Source organism: Trematomus bernacchii, unplaced genomic scaffold (genome assembly GCF_902827165.1).
Source record: "Trematomus bernacchii unplaced genomic scaffold, fTreBer1.1, whole genome shotgun sequence".
Classification (NCBI taxonomy): Eukaryota; Metazoa; Chordata; class Actinopteri; order Perciformes; family Nototheniidae; genus Trematomus; species Trematomus bernacchii.
In genome coordinates, this window is record NW_022987739.1 from 735,680 (window position 1) to 752,841 (window position 17,162).

At 41.9% G+C, this 17,162-nt stretch overlaps 1 protein-coding gene across 7 annotated transcripts in view; it reads right to left on the reverse strand.

Annotated features, from left to right (window-relative positions):
- Window positions 1–16,235, reverse strand: part of LOC117495647 (G2/M phase-specific E3 ubiquitin-protein ligase-like) — a 43,170-nt gene extending 26,935 nt beyond the window's left edge. For 3 of the 7 annotated variants that reach the window (XR_004557201.1, XR_004557200.1, XM_034147059.1), the window contains exons 1-2: window positions 15,051–15,878; window positions 14,814–14,968 (exon numbers count right to left, since the gene is read on the reverse strand). The gene's annotated coding sequence lies outside the window, so the exon portion shown is untranslated. Of the gene's footprint in view, window positions 1–14,813; window positions 14,969–15,050; window positions 15,879–16,195 lie in introns of those variants that run through there. The other 4 variants (XR_004557198.1, XR_004557197.1, XR_004557196.1 and 1 more) reach the window with 4 other exon arrangements.
- Window positions 16,236–17,162: the final 927 nt, after the last annotated feature.

Below are 17,162 nucleotides of genomic sequence, written 5' to 3' on the forward strand. Positions count from 1 at the left end.
GGTTAAAGCTCTTCCACGAAGCAAACTCAACATATAGTTAATCTTAGTCCCCTCAGAGGAAAAAGACACGGGGCGCTGGCGAAATACCTTATTGCATTGAAAAAGAAATCCTCTGCATTTCTCCACCTCTCCATGGAAAGGCTCAGGGTCGGCAATGGGGAAGTCCCGGCATGGAGTGGAATCCACAGGTGGATTGGAGGAGGCAGGAAATGCAGCAGAAGACGTCAGAGTTGAGACCTGAGCAGCAAGGTTTGAGATGTGTAGAGCCATGGACTGATTGCTTTCAACTAAGGCTCGTATCATCTGCTCATGATGGCCCAGAAGATTTCCCTGATGAGAAATGGCGTGCTGGACTGCGGCGGGATCCGATCCAGTGTCAGCGGAGCTCATATTGACCAGTTCGTACTGTTACGCTCTCCGGGAGCTACGGGAGTGAACTCACAATGCTGAACACAGGACGAGGAAACAGAGTTTTCAAGGTAAAAAAGGTTTATTAACCAAAAACCTATAATTGAGTCCAACGAGGGATTTAATATCCTATTAACCCAAGGCCAGGGTTTGTCAACTGAGGAGGTGCGGAGAAGCACGGAGGAACACTGGCGAGGTGAACCGAGGAACCAGAGCTGGCGAGAGTTGACCGGTTGGAGCTGGTGTGCGTGGAAGCACGGAGGTACACTGGCGAGGTGAGCCGGGGATCCAGAGCTGGCGAGAGTTGACAGGTTGGAGCTGGTGTGCGTGGAAGCACGGAGGTACACAGACGAGAGGAACGTGGCTGGATGTGGCAGGCAGAGGAGTAGGCAGATGGATTCTAACGGAGAACACAAAGATTAGATATAGCTGGAACACTGAGAGTTAGTTTAACTACAAACTACATGTACCAAGTCGATTTACCAGCGTGGTGAAACGACGAACTGGTGAATACTGGATGAAGGAACCGGGTATATAAGCAGGTGAAGGTGAGTAATTGTAATCAGGATGATGAGCAGCAGCTGAGGAGGTGAGTTGGCGGGAATCAGAAGTGGGTCAGCCCAACCCAGTCTCACGACATTTCGTGTTATTAGTCACGAAATTAATTTAATCTATTGATTCGTGTTCACCAACACGATTTTCACCTTTTTTTCATGTCACACAGAACGATTTTAAAAGCAATGTATTTCTATTGGTAGTATGTTTCGTGCCTGCAACACGTCTTTTTGTCCAGTCGGGTCTTGGAAGACCAGAAGCTGTGTGGTTCATAAAAACATGTTCTTACTCAATATGTTACCCTAAGCCTAACCCTATCCATTTTATTTTAAATTGTATAATGTCTGAGTTTTTTTGCCGTCAGTGAGGAAAAGAAATGGCTCAGAGCCTTAGAATACTGACATCTGTATTTTTTGTCATCTTTTTTTCCTTCTAATTTGTTATTATTTGGTGCAGGCACGAAACATACTACCAATATAAATACATTGCTTCTAAAATCGTTCTGTGTCAGAATACTTAAATCTGTATTTTTTTAAATGTCTTTTTCCTTGTAATTTGTTATTATTTACATTGCTTTTAAAATCGTTCTGTGTGACACGAAAAAAATGGCGAAATCGTGTTGGTGAACACGAATCAATAGATTAATTTCGTGACTATAACACGAAATGCCGTGAGACTGGGTTGGTCAGCCACACCCAGCCAGGGAGACAGACACACAGACAGACAGACAGAACATAACAAACACAAACAAAGAGGAGAAGAAGGAGGGAGATACTGCAAATCCTCACAGGTTTATTGTTGTTGTTGACGGGGCCTTACCTCCAGCAACAGGCTAATAATGGCGCGTTTCCACTACAGCGCGGAGCACGGTTTAAGAGGGCTGTGACGTCAGCGGCCCGTTTTTGGTTGCGTTTCCACTTGGCCTAGTACCGGCCGGCGGGTCCTAATTCACAGTTTTTCTGGCCTCATCAAATCGTGGTTCTAGGGCCAGAGACAACCGGGCTGAGTGTGTGACGTCAACACTCTCGGCTGCTGATTGGTCGGAGAGAATCGTCACAATCGGCGCGTGAGATAATCCCTAGCGTCGCATATATACAGCGATGCTTGCAGCATTTTTACAAACAGCATTTTTGTTAACAGAGGAGCTACAACAATGGCAAAGAAAAGCACGCCATGGTCGGTCGAGGAAGTGACGACGTTCCTCCATTATATTGCAGATGATAAGGTCCAGCGGAAGCTCGACGGGACAACTCGCAATATCAAAGTCTTTCAGGAGGTCTCCACACAGACACTGGACTCTGCAACGGCGTTACTGGAGTCTGCATGGTACGTTTTTGCTAACGCTCTGTTATTTGCTTGAAAGCTTTGTGTCCCTATCTGTTCTAAAGCTCACTTCTAACAAATAAGTCTATTTTATCCTTACATTTATGTTCGACAACCCATGCTTTTATGGAGCCCGAAGGCTAGCTAGCTAGCTAAGGCAGATAGCATTAGCTAGAGCTATTGTTTGCTAACACCATATGTGCCATTGTTTACGTTCAGTTTGTCTTTTCTATAGTTGTTGTTGCTATTTATAGTATTGTGCTGCAGTAGTTTGTGGAATTTACAAGTCATGTTTCTGTTCTAGATGATTACATTGGGACTAGCGAGGAGGAACAGTTCCGAACAACGTCCTCTGCATTGACATCCTCCACATCAACAGCACAAACTGGTGCAATGCCATGCCTTTTTTATGCTGCTGCAAGAAAACACTTCCCAAATTGTGTTAAATAAAGTACTTCTTTGACTTATCTTATTGCTTGTTGATAAATAATTGCACCCAACAGCGATCACACAGAAAGATAGCATCATCTAGGCGTCCCTCTGCAGTCAGAAATATCATAAACACCATCATCGTCCACAAAGCACTGTACAGGGGTTTATGGATTTAAGAGAATACTTATCACAGTGAAACCTTTATCATCTGTTGCAATTAAAGCAAATAAGAGAATAAATACTTGGTTAAATAATACATTTTAAGTCTTTAGCAGGACAACTCTGCATACTGTTTGAAATTGAGTTTGCTAGCTTGAGGTCCTCTAAAACATAACATTACATATTTTGTAATGGTATTAAGAATACATGATAAATAAATACATGTAGTAAAAATTACTCAATTGTAATACCCTCGTTGTGCTAGACTCAAACACATTGCTTATATATTTCAAAGAGAAGAGAACAAAAGAAAACACCTATACAAAGAGAGTGGTGCACAGTGCTTAATATTTACTTGCACTATATTTCTGTTTATCTGGGTTATTGTGTTGCACTGTTGGAGGAGCCTGTGACCTAAGATTTTCATTGTCATAACTACACTGTAGCTATGTTCGTATGACAAAATAAAAAACCTTGAACCTTGAGGCTGTGTCTTTCAGACAAACCATCATAATCATATTATTTTATGCTGTGGATACTTTAGCCTCCATCCATGTTAACAATTTTTTACACTTGCATTTATGAATATAGTTCTGCTGTGTTTTACACTTTTGTATTTATGTTTATAGTTTGCTTTGATATTTGCTTAATTTATTAGATTAGTATTATTATGGGGCAGTAAGTACTGGTGCTTGAAATTCAAATATTTACTAAATAGTCAATTCTGATAACATTTTTTTGGTTTAAATAATTTGACAAACACATGTATGTGAAAAAAAAAAGATTTATTTATGTTCAATACAATACAATGAATATTTAGGTATTACATTATACATTCTAGGTATTCAGGTAGCGCATCAGACCCTCTCGTATGTCCGTGCGCTCCTCTGCACCTTGTGCCACTGCTACCCCTGGTAGACGTAGGTTTCCTCAGACATCCTGAAGTTCTCCACCCACTGAGTGTGTGTGAAAGATGGAACAATCACATTCCACCACTCGGTAGCTCGGTCGAGCATCCAAACACATGGTCTAAGGCGGCGACGTAACTTCTGAAATACACGCAACTTCTGAAATACACAAACAAAAGCATACATATTTTAATACGTAAAAGTGGTAGCTACAATTAATTAAATACTTGAAATACTTTGGTCTTATAGGGAGCGTGAGCCTAAACACATTGCTAGTTAGCGAACGTTAGCTTACCAAGTAGCATTGTAGTTAGTAGTAGTGATTCGAGTCGTCCTGTAGTCTCTGCGGCGTAGGACTGCCCGAACTCTCGCGTCAGCTTCTTCTATACCTCGTCTTGCTATAAGTCGCAACAACTCTTGCCTATTTCTTGTGATAATAAACCACACAGCAAGAAACAAGCAAACGATCGCTTCCACATCTCCACATCCTCCATTGTTGTGTGTTGTGTCGCATTGAAGATGACGTCACGGCAGTTTTAAGCAGCGTCGCTCCGCCTACACTGCGTTACTATAGATACTACCCCAGTTCCTAAACTGTAATGGAAACGCGCAATAAAGTGAGCTGGTCCTAACGAGGCCAAGCGCGGCCAAGCGAGGCCGAGCGAGGCGTGTAGTGGAAACGCGCCATTAGTGGCTAGCACTCATTACAGTCAGTCTACTGAGCTCAGCCCCTCTCCAACACATCATCTGTATCCTGTCACAAACACAGCATGCACGTTACGGTTCCAAACTAACTCAGATTGGAAAAGGCTAAGCAAAGAGCTTTGCTAAATAGACAGTTTTAGCCCCCATCTTTTGGGATTTCAGACTATAATTATCCAAATAGTATTTTCTCATCCTGAATACTATGTTGAGATGATTTTGTTCTAACTATGTTTTCTTCTTTACAGGCCAGCACCTCACATGCTACCAGCAGATTATCTATGATGATAGATTCTGCATGTCAGACTGACCCCACATTCCGTAAGTGTTTAAAATATTTATTATACAACTATTTACAACCAAAGAGTAGACTTTCATATAAATTCGGACGCAAGCACATGAAAAATAAATCTATACATCTATTGAAGTGCCAGTAATATTCACATTTTTAAAATGAAGTATGTATTCCACAACAAATTATAAAATAAAAAAAATAGAAACAACTTTCAGTGTTTTACATGCATATAAAAATCTAAACCAAATATTTGTTTTGCTTTTTTTAACATTGCACAGGCTACGTGGCCAACTTGATGGACCTCATCTTCGACCAAGTCTTTGTGGACCCTGCACCATTCACACAGGAGCTTCTGAAGATACCCATCCCAGAGGACCTGTGTTCCCAGTATGAGCGACCTGACAGGTCATCGCCGGTTATGCTACACGGTTAAATTTGACTGTCTGAACCCAACATAGTTGTTTTGCGGATCAGGAAACTCCCTGTGAATCCTGAGGACAACGCAGGCCGGAATGACTACTCTGATCTTGCGTCCAAGGAAGCCCCAGCACCAGCTCACAAAGCTTCTGTAGGCTAGATACCTGTGACACCTGAAATAATTGCAAATAATATTTAGTGAAAAGCCTATTTAATTTATGTAAAATACCGTTGATTTTGAATAAAGTTCCGACAGTTTATATCAAATGTGTCATGATTATTCATGTTTGGATGGGTAAAGTATATGCTGCTTTCAAAAGCATAAGGTTGTGTGTGGACTTTTTTTGTCGTACACATGGGTGTGTTATGCCATTGCTGTGTAGTATATCATAATAGCAGAGGTGGGGACTCGAGTCACATGACTTGACTCGAGTCAGACTCGAGTCGCATATCTTTTGACTTGAGACTTGCTTGACTAACATTGATAAAAGACTTGACTTGACTTTGACTTGGTATTCATGACTTGAGACTTGACTTAAGCTTGAGACAGATGACTGACTGAAAATGTAATATTTGCGTTTGTTTTTGTAGTGAGATATTACGTTTAGTTTTTTCGAAAAACGTGATTGGGTGATTATAGCGCCGTGCGCGCAAACCTGGCAACCCACTAGACGGCAGGAGTGTCAGTTAACATGGCAGCGGCTAGTGTTACTCCAAAAATAGTGAAGTTTGGATTCAAGGATTATGTTGTCGATGACGCTAATAAGAAGAGAACAGCGGTCTGCAGGGTCTGCAGCATAAAGATCAGTGACACGACCACCAAAACATCCAACTTCATTCGTCACTACAAAAAAACCCACAGAGAAAGGTGCGTGAATGTGTTGTGTTAGCTAGAAAGCTAACGTTAAGTTTAAGCTGAACCCGGCCTCGCCTATACTCTGCGCAGTCGTGTATCGTCCGCCAAAGTGTAATAAGGATTTCATAAATGACTTTTCTGACTTTCTGTCCGGGATCATGGTGAAATATGATCGTGTTTTGATCTCCGGAGACTTCAATGTCCATGTGTGTTGCGAGTCCAAACCTCTGGTTAGGGACTTTTTAAATCTCCTTGATTCCTTTGGTCTCGTTCAGTCCGTGGCTGGCCCAACACACGAAAAAGGACACACTTTGGACTTAGTATTATCGTTTGGACTGTCTGTATCTGTGGATGAAATATGTGCAGCAACGCGTATCTCAGACCATTTACCGGTTCTGTTTACAACCTCCATCCCTTCCGCAGGAGTCGAATCACGTGCCCCTGCGCGTCGTCTGCGTTCGATTAACCCCTTGACTGCCTCACAGTTCTCTGATGCTTTTAATGCTTCTCCGATCTGTAAATTAGATGTGAACTGTGCTTTTAATGCTGATGAGCTTATCTCCATGTTTGATTCGACATGTACACTAATACTGGATTCTGTTGCTCCTTTTACGCTTAGACGCACCAAAGTTCTATCAGAGCCGTGGCTCAATGACTGTACTCGTGACCTCAGACGCGCTTGCAGGCGTGCAGAGAGAAAATGGAAAAAGGATAAACTCCATGTCTCCCTAGAAATCCTTCGTGCTTGCCTTTCTGACTACCAGACAGCAGTCAAAGCAGCCAAAACAGAGCACATTTCTCTGTTAATCTCCAAAAACAGCCATAAACCTCAGGTTCTTTTTAATGTCCTGAAGTAAGAAGATATGATTCTACACTGTATTGAAGTAAACATGTATTGTTTGAACTGTTTTATGTAATCACAACGGTTTGGGTAATTATATATAGAATAGGAATGTTATTCTCACTTTCAAACTCACTGACTCAGAGATTCTGTGTTTCACACACCAACATTGATCCTTATCACCACTAAGAGCCAGATGCTGTTTCTAAGTCGTTAAAGACATCGTAAAATAGGAAAAGATCCCCTGGAAAAGGTAGGGAGGGGAGATCGGGACGGAGATAAGAATTGACTTTTGACCTTAGGGGACTTTGGAATTTCAAGTCCTGGAGAGAACTATTGAACCCGGCCAGAAGCGAATCCAGCCAATCAGGACACTTGGAGGAGGTGGTCAGTTTAAACAGCTCCTCCCCAGGGCTTCTCTGATTCGCTTGGGAGAAAAGTGGGAAGGAAGAATCGACAAATCTCCGCCCCAAAGACAGATAGAAATACTGACGTTTGTGTGTGTAAAATTGCTTTTTGGGTTTGGTGAGTTTGTTGGTTCCGATATCTGTGTCCGCATCGAATCACAAACTTGAAGTCCAATTTCTTCTCGTTTGATGAGTTTGTCTGGTCCCGATGCATTTATCCGCATCGCATCACAAATCTAAAAGCCCGGGGTACTCGAGTACTCTGTATAACTTGTATATGTGTTTGGTTTCCTACTAGAAGTAAACTCAGATAATTTGTTATAACTTTGATTCCGGTGTTTTCAATTCCTTTCTTAATTTAATAGAGATCCAGCCTCATCCAACGAACGGCGCGTAGCAGAGGTATTCTACTCCAACAAGTGGTGACTCCCGACGTTTGTGAGCGGATCTCTAGAAAGGGACGCCGACAGCCAGGGGACAGAATCCAGTCCAGGGGGAGGACAAAGAGACACTGTTGACAACTGCAAGCGCGCTATACACAAAAGGTGAGCAGACACCTGTTTTGAATATCAAAAATCTGTGATTGATTATACTAAAACTTTAGAGTTGTCAGCAGCGTTCTCACTGTTCTTAGTCACGGTGGGAAATACAATACATATTCTAGTTAAATTAGATTATTAGTGCTTAGAGTCGGGTAGTTCAGTCCTTACCTAAGGCACAAAAGTGCTCATAAGAGGCGGGTATTCAGTCCCGTCCTATGACCCACTAACAACGAACGCTGTAACGCTGTAAAAGATGTATGGGGTAAATTCCCCGCAAGTCAAAATAACATTGATTAATGCGGTTAGCTTGCAGTGCGTCAATTAAAGACTGCAAAAGGCGTAAAAAAGGGTTGCATTCCCCGCAGATCATGATAAGATTGATTAATGCGGTTACCTTTCGTGGTGCTTTAAATGTATAAAATGTCTGTAATTGTTATATGGTGGGTGATAGAGGAGGAGAGAGACGCGACCTCCAACTAATTATTTGGAACGACCGTATCTCATCACAAAACTGTTGTGGGGATAATCAGGCTCATTAAACGTGACGATAAAGAGATTTTGTTGACTGAGTTTTTAACTCTTGACCTGAAGTCGCAATCACCGTGAGGAGATTGTAGAAGCCTACTTCTGGAAGTCACGCTATCTGTTGAAATAAACATCGCACAATAAAAATGTGCCTGAATGTGATATGATAAGGTATGAGAAGCTCTGTGTGATTTTTTTAAAGTCAAATCTCTGTAATACTTGAGAGACAGAGAGCAACGAGAAGGTGGTATAATGTCTGAGACCCTACCTCCACCCTAAGGAGATAAGGGCTCACAAATGCCACTTATGAGTATCCCATCTAATACTCCTAAAGGAAAACACATTGTTAGACCTGATATTCAGGGATAAGGAATGTTGGAAATAGTAATGGAAGATATTGAAAATCTTAAACTGGATCAACCAACCATGTTAGTGAACCCTGCTAATATGAAGCTAATACATGTAGAAAGACTAGCAGCAGCTCTGGCAAAGACAATAGGTCCTAGCATGCAAGCACAGAGCGGTAATATGATAAGGGCTATTAAACTGACCCTTTTTGGAAATGGGATTTTCCGTTACATAACGGAAGACTCGATTCAGGCCTTAAAGAACGCTTTACAAACAAGTCAGGGAGTGTTAAATGTGGAGCTATGTTGCTCAAAAGGGAACTTACACTTTTGGGAAGAGATCTCCCTTTCTCTGTCGTGAGGTGCTGCTGACTCAAAGCAGCATACAGGGTCAAAGACAGGCGTGACCTCTGGAGAGGAAGAAAATCTAAATCTGAACAGACCACAGAGCCCATTAAAAGGTTTTATGGCCTCTACACTGAGAGGAAGATCTGGAGATTGTAAGGAACTCTCCCTGAATATCCACCCCCACACCATTGAGGGGAAGAGTGTTCCTTTCACCAATAAACAAATCATCTCTTAACCAAGTCAGATTTCAAAATAGCCATACCTCAAGTTGTTAAGAAAAGAGGGAGATTCAAAAAGTTATCAATAATTGCCCAGTATATTAAATAAATACAAACAGACACGTATCAATATAAGTCAGATAATATAGACGAGGTCAATCATGGAAGAAGGCTGACATTTAATGCCTGATGTATAAGTAATAGTAATAATAAATATATAGCTGATATTAAATAACTGATGTATAAGGCTCGATATTTCTGAAAATAGGAACACCGTTAACGGCGTTCTATTTCAGTAAAAGGGGGAAAAGGATGGGATATACATCAGACAATATGTATGTGAGATTATTACGTTTTGAGGAGAAATTTATCAATTTAAAATACTAGTTATGGTATTTTTTGTTTTGTTTTATTTGTTGCTTTTAAGAGAAATTGATACATTTAAAATAATCTAGCTTTGGTTATTTTTTGTTTTGTTAGTTTGTTCCTTTTTTTGTTTTATTTTTATTTTTGTTCTATTTTTGATTTTTATTTTGATTTTTGATTTTGATTTTTGATTTTTATTTTTTGAGATGATTTCAAAACCATATTTCCAGCAACTTAAGGGCTTGGTATGAGACTTCTCCACACAGGCTGCTGACGTCAAAAGGGGGACCCGAGAAACACAAGGCCAACACAGCAGATTACGTCTGGTTGGAGGGGACCTCTCATGCCGTTCGCCTAGATGGAAAGGGAGACAACTGGTACCACTGGAGCCAGTCTGCGGTCGGGAAAAACACCTGCGAGGACCCTAGACGACATCAGGACAGAGTTGGCCCTCGTCGCGAGGACCCTGGATGACATCAGAACAGATCTGGCTCTCTCCAACAGTCGACCCAGGAGGCGCCATCAGCAGACCGGAGGAGGAGGATCAGGACATCTCTCCAACAGTCGACCCAGGAGGCGCCATCAGCAGACCGGAGGAGGAGGATCAGGACATCTCTCCAACAGTCGACCCAGGAGGCGCCATCAGCGGGCCGGAGGAGGAGGATCAGGACATCTCTCCAACAGTCGACCCAGGAGGCGCCATCAGCGGGCCGGAGGAGGAGGATCAGGACATCTCTCCAGCATCGACCCGGAAGCCGCCATCAGCGGGCCGGGGGAGGACAATCAGGCCACATCTCTCTAGCAGGCACCCCAGAAGCCGCCGTCAGCGGGCTGGGGGGACGAAGACATGGCAAACCAAGACGGCACAGGGAACTCCATTTCCCGCTGAAACAGGTTGATATAGCCGGTGTGGAACTTTGTCTGAACAATCCATTTTTTTGAGGAACTTTCAACTTTATTTTTATATCCCATAATGTAAGGGATTTGTATTTTTTATTCTACAGAACTATGTGTTACCAAAAGAGGGAAAAGTATGATAATGTCTTTTCTGATTTCTGTGGCTACTTTTATTGCCATTTTGGTGACATGTGGTTGTTGTTGTGTGCCTTGTATCTGCTCACTGTGTGTTAGACTCATCAGTTCCACCATTGAGGGAAGAGTAAAGATGACTCAGCTGACAAGGACTTTGCTTTTTAGACATATTTTATTCTCCCTCCACTGTCATAATAAGTTGTTGTTGTGGACTGTTCCTAAAGGTTTAAAGTGCTCTATATCCCAACTTCTGATGGGTTTATATAAATGTTGGGACAGACACAGTAAGAAGAAAATTGACAGTGGTAATGTTTCAAATGCTATATGTTGATCTCGTGAGGTGAGATCAAAAGAGGGATTGAAGTAAGAAGATATGATTCTACACTGTATTGAAGTAAACATGTATTGTTTGAACTGTTTTATGTAATCACAACGGTTTGGGTAATTATATATAGAATAGGAATGTTATTCTCACTTTCAAACTCACTGACTCAGAGATTCTGTGTTTCACACACCAACATTGATCCTTATCACCACTAAGAGCCAGATGCTGTTTCTAAGTCGTTAAAGACATCGTAAAATAGGAAAAGATCCCCTGGAAAAGGTAGGGAGGGGAGATCGGGACGGAGATAAGAATTGACTTTTGACCTTAGGGGACTTTGGAATTTCAAGTCCTGGAGAGAACTATTGAACCCGGCCAGAAGCGAATCCAGCCAATCAGGACACTTGGAGGAGGTGGTCAGTTTAAACAGCTCCTCCCCAGGGCTTCTCTGATTCGCTTGGGAGAAAAGTGGGAAGGAAGAATCGACAAATCTCCGCCCCAAAGACAGATAGAAATACTGACGTTTGTGTGTGTAAAATTGCTTTTTGGGTTTGGTGAGTTTGTTGGTTCCGATATCTGTGTCCGCATCGAATCACAAACTTGAAGTCCAATTTCTTCTCGTTTGATGAGTTTGTCTGGTCCCGATGCATTTATCCGCATCGCATCACAAATCTAAAAGCCCGGGGTACTCGAGTACTCTGTATAACTTGTATATGTGTTTGGTTTCCTACTAGAAGTAAACTCAGATAATTTGTTATAACTTTGATTCCGGTGTTTTCAATTCCTTTCTTAATTTAATAGAGATCCAGCCTCATCCAACGAACGGCGCGTAGCAGAGGTATTCTACTCCAACAGTCCTCAACTCGATCATTAATCCCTGTGATGTTTCTTCTATTGTCCCATCGACTACTCTCTGTGATAAGTTTCTTACATTTTTTATTGAAAAGGTATCTGCTCTTAGGCTAGCCCACACTAATGCTACCCCAGATCCTGCTCCTTTTCTGTGCCCTGCTGTCCTCGACCACTTTGACCCTGTATCCCTCTCTGCTCTCTCGGATGTAGTCAAGCACCTGCGGCCGACAAACTGCACCTCAGACAGCATTCCCTCTCGCCTTCTCAGAGATGTTTTAGAATCAGTTGGAGCAAGTATTTTATTACTTTTAAACACCTCTCTTACCTCAGGATGTGTCCCAGCTGCCTTCAAACATGCCGTGGTTAAGCCACTCCTTAAAAAGAAAAATCTCGACCCCTCCATTCTCGCAAATTTTAGGCCCATCTCCCAGCTACCTTTTTTATCAAAAGCCCTGGAGCGAGTAGTCTACGCCCAGCTGCAGTCTTTTTTAACCACGCATGGAATCCATGAAAAGTTCCAGTCTGGCTTCAAACCCATGCACAGCACTGAAACAGCCCTTTTAAGAGTTTTTAATGATCTGCTCCTAGCCGCCGACTCAGGTAGCCCAGCTGTCTTGGTGCTGTTAGACCTGACAGCTGCCTTTGACACTGTGGACCATAGCATCCTGTTGTCACGGCTTGAACAGTCCGCTGGCATCACAGGCTCTGCCCTTGCATGGTTCAGGTCCTACCTGACAGACCGTAGCTTCTCAGTACAGCTAGGTGCCTTCTCCTCTGCCAAAGCCCCTCTTACCTGTGGGGTTCCCCAAGGCTCGATTCTGGGCCCCATCCTTTTTCTACTGTACATACTGCCCCTAGGTTCAATACTCACAAAACATAACATTCCCTTCCACTGCTACGCCGACGATGTACAGATATATCTGCCTCTCAAAGCAAATGTCAAACCCTCACTACAGCAGCTGATGGACTGCTTAGCAGAGATAAAATCCTGGCTGAGCAAAAACTTCCTCAACCTCAACGAGAGCAAGACCGAGGTAATCTTTTTTGGACCGCAACCTCCAGCCTCTCCGGTTGATATTCTGGGCTCTATCAAAAAAAACATCCTCCTCTCGGTCATGAACCTTGGAGTGACATTCACCAGCACTTTTAAATTTGACAAGCAGGTCAGCACCGTAGTAAAATCCTGCTTTTTTAAAATGAGACTAGTGGCCAAAACCAAGTCGTATTTATCTTTTAAAGACTTAGAAAGGGTTATTAACGCCTTTGTAACCTCGAGACTGGACTATTGTAACGCTCTGTATGTGGGTATGGACCAGGCCTCAATCAAACGCTTACAGCTAGTCCAAAACGCTGCTGCACGTTTGCTGACTGGTCACAGAAAGCGCGACCACATCACCCCTATTCTGGCCTCACTACACTGGCTTCCAGTTCGGTTCAGAATTGATTTTAAAATCCTTTTATTTGTTTTTAAAGCACTAAATGGGCTGGCTCCGGCCTATATAGCTGAACTCCTCCAGCGCTACACCCCAGCCAGAGCTTTAAGGTCTGCTGACCAGCTGCTGCTGGTAGTGCCCAAGACCAGGCTCAAAACCCGAGGGCACCGAGCCTTCGCAGCAGCTGGCCCTAGGCTCTGGAACACTCTGCCCCTCCATGTGAGGTCGGCCCAGACCCTAGGGATTTTTAAATCAAAACTAAAAACACACTTCTTCTCTCTGGCTTTCTAGTTAGAGCGGAGCACGACTCCTGACTATTCCGTGTGTTCTATTCTTATTTTGTTTTGTTTTTTAAGTTATATCTGTTGTAATTTATTGTCGTTTATTGTGTTTTGTAGTAATGTGTTTTTATTACATGTACAGCACTTTGGCTCGACCAAAAATCGCTTTTAAATGTGCTTTATAAATAAAACCTGATTTGATTTGATTTGATAAGCTACGTTAGACTTGGTTTCAAATCGATTAAGCATTGCAAAGAGAAGACAAAACGGTAAATGAACACTAGAACCGCCAAGGGATTCATTTTGACTAACCCTGATACTGACGGGCTGTCAGGAGAGAGAGAGAGGAAAAGAGATGCCTCGTTTATTTCCCCTGTGTTGTTATCAGAAGTTACTGTAAACTGTTGAATAATGTAGTTCATCTACTTTTAGTAGTTTGTTTAAATGTTTTAATTATGTTGTTTTTGTTTGTAGAAGTGCATCATTTCTTGATTTATTGTAAAATGAATTTGAACTTTTTGATCTGTTATGATGATAAACTGAAGCAATTTCTAAATTAACCCAATTAACTGAGTTTTAAATCGTCCTACTTAGTTTATAAGGAAATTATGAAGAGGAACAAATTAAATGATTTGAAAATGATATCTATGTAGGTGCTGATGCTGTTGGCGGTTCTAGTGTTAACAGACATTTAAATTAAATATGTGTAATGGCAAATGCCATATACGATTTCCTTACCTGGAATTCTGCCTTTTTGAACAGACTTTTTGATTGAGTCCTAGTTGTCTGCAGTTCTGGGGTTAATATGAATCTAATATGATTGTCATCGGTCTAAATTAGATTTCAAATGATTAACTGTGTATGTAATGAAGATCATAGTGTGGGTTAAATCCATTTTCATAACCACTGTCTTTTAACTGATTTAAATGGGGAAACTGGGCTTATTCATCAGAATTTCGTATGACTTGACTTGACTTGACTTGACCTGAGCAGTGACTTGACTTGACTTGCTTGACTCTCACCGCAGTGACTTGGGACTTGCTTGATACTTGTAGGTCAAGACTTGAGACTTGCTCATGACTTGCACATGTATGACTTACTCCCACCTCTGCATAATAGTAACGCCATGTACAATGACAGAATGAAATGAAAGATTGCATAAAACCATATACATCAGTATTTATTTTCATGAACAATATTAGCAGACGTTTTACAATTTCAGTCAAAACAAACAAACCACTCACTGCTGTATTTGCCTCATCTGTAGTCTCCCATGTTCAGCTCTGTATATATTGAAAGCATTCTGCAGGGAGAACACATTTAGGCACACAGGCTCCAAACCAGGATGGTCCACCATACAAGGCACAGAGAGCTCAAGTTCCTGCATCCGTCTTGACACCTAGTGTGATAAACATATTGAATGACATGTGAAAAATGTATTCTCTAAACAGAGAACTTAGTGAAGCTATCAAAAATGTTACCTGTGGTACAGTATCTCCATTCAGCACACATTCTCTGGTTCAGATGGCATTGCAGCGTAATTTGCACATGTACACCTGTAGAAAGAAGTCAATAACTGAGCTTTTAAAAACACATATGAAAATACACACATTGCTGACAACTGAGGTGTTTAAGCATCTGGAGTTATACTTTTTATGACCCTAAGTTATTGAACTTTCCAACGGTAACAGTTGTTGCACGATGTTGGAAGAAAAGGACTGTATATTATTAATAAACGCAATGAGGCCATTGCTGAAAAGATGAATGTCTCCCTATGTAAATATATATATGTACCGCTGTTTTTGCGTTACAAACTCTATGTTACAAACTGTACACATTGCATTCTTGCTAATTAGCCAAAATATGAACGGAAACGGAATAATTAGCAAGCATCGTAACAAATAGCTTGTCAACTAACCATTCAGAAACGTCCTGCTGCAACCGAGATGTTTGCACCTCCACCGAAACCTCCGCTTCTTCAGAGTCAGATTCTGGATCAAATTTGTAATATGCTTGAACACATGCATTGCTCTGAGATAACATGTTTATTCTCCACTCTAATCACAGCAAGCATGGTAACATGACACTCGTGCCGGGGCCGGCATGGTAACATGACACTCGTGCCAGGGCCGGCATGGTAACATGACACTCGTGCCGGGGCCGGCATGGTAACATGACACTCGTGCCGGGGCCGGCATGGTAACATGACACTCGTGCCGGGGCCGTGTCACGCCCCCCTCTCCTGCAGGGGGGCGTGGTCAGCTGCAGCTCACAGAATCAGACCGTAGACAGCAAACAGCACATAGAGTGAAATGAGGCATGGCTAAAATGCATGATCTGTTTGGTATTTTGAAAACATAAACGTATAAATATACCTTATATAAGTATGGCCCTACAATATATTATTCAAATATAGCATGATAGGTCCACTTTAACACAAAGTCCAACATGTAGAGAGTGAGGATGATTTCACTAGTAGATTATTTACTATCTCTGATGATGACAAGAAGCAAGAGATCAATTCAACTTTGTTAATGTACTCTACTGGGTTTCATTAAACAGTTTAGATGATCAGATACCAACAAACTGGATCCTCTTCAGGTCAGTTTACAGTGGAAACTCTTACTTTGTGTCTGAGGGTCCAGGTTCATTACTGAAGCCTGGAGGTCTCTCCATAGACCGGTCACTCTTCAGAGACAGACCGCTGGAGACTGAAGATTTGTCCTCTTCCTCTTCTTTTACATCACTCATCTTCTCCAGTCTGAGACTGACACACACACACACACACACACACACAATTTTGACTGCGCTGGGCTGTCACATGTTATGTAACTCAAAAAACAGGCAATAATAAAAGTGTACAACACTTGCAGAAGTCTCATTGGACTCTAGGACGCAGATTGTTAACCAATAAGTTATTTTCTGACATCCAGTTGGCAGAGTAAATAATGAATGTGTTATTAAAAAGCAGATCCTGGTGTTAACACTCACCCTGTTGTTCTCCTCCTGACGAGCTGTAAAATGGCGTCTGGCAGTCTGACTTCCTACTTTCCCCTTCCCTCACCTGTCTGCAGCTCCTCCCTCTGTTTCATAACCAGCCTCACGAGCTGAAGCAGTTCACACACAGGGACTTTGTTCAGTGAGATAGAAAAAGACATGCAGCTAAAAACAAGCTCCACAAAGTTATCAAAAGGACACAACATCCACACATCAGCGTCCATAGGATATACTTCAATCTGCTTTATATAACAAACAATGAACAGCGACTTAAATAAAAACACAAGGATAAATTTAACTAATTTACAAGATGTGCCAAAATCAGGGCTGAAATAGAGATTTCTCCTCTAGCAAGTGTTTTAAATAGGAGGGAAAGTGTTTTAAATAGGGGCAGAGAAACAGGAGAGAATCAGGCTGCAGCACCTCACTGAAAAGGGTTTTAAATAGGAGGAAAGTGTGTAGGGATGCTCAAATGTGTGTTCATGCAGCCCCTAAATAACGGTAATACTGATTAAAAATAATTTCTACGGCAGAAAGTATTTTAAAAGTGAGAAAAACTATTTTAAATGGCTTAAAAAGCATCAAGTGATGTAAGT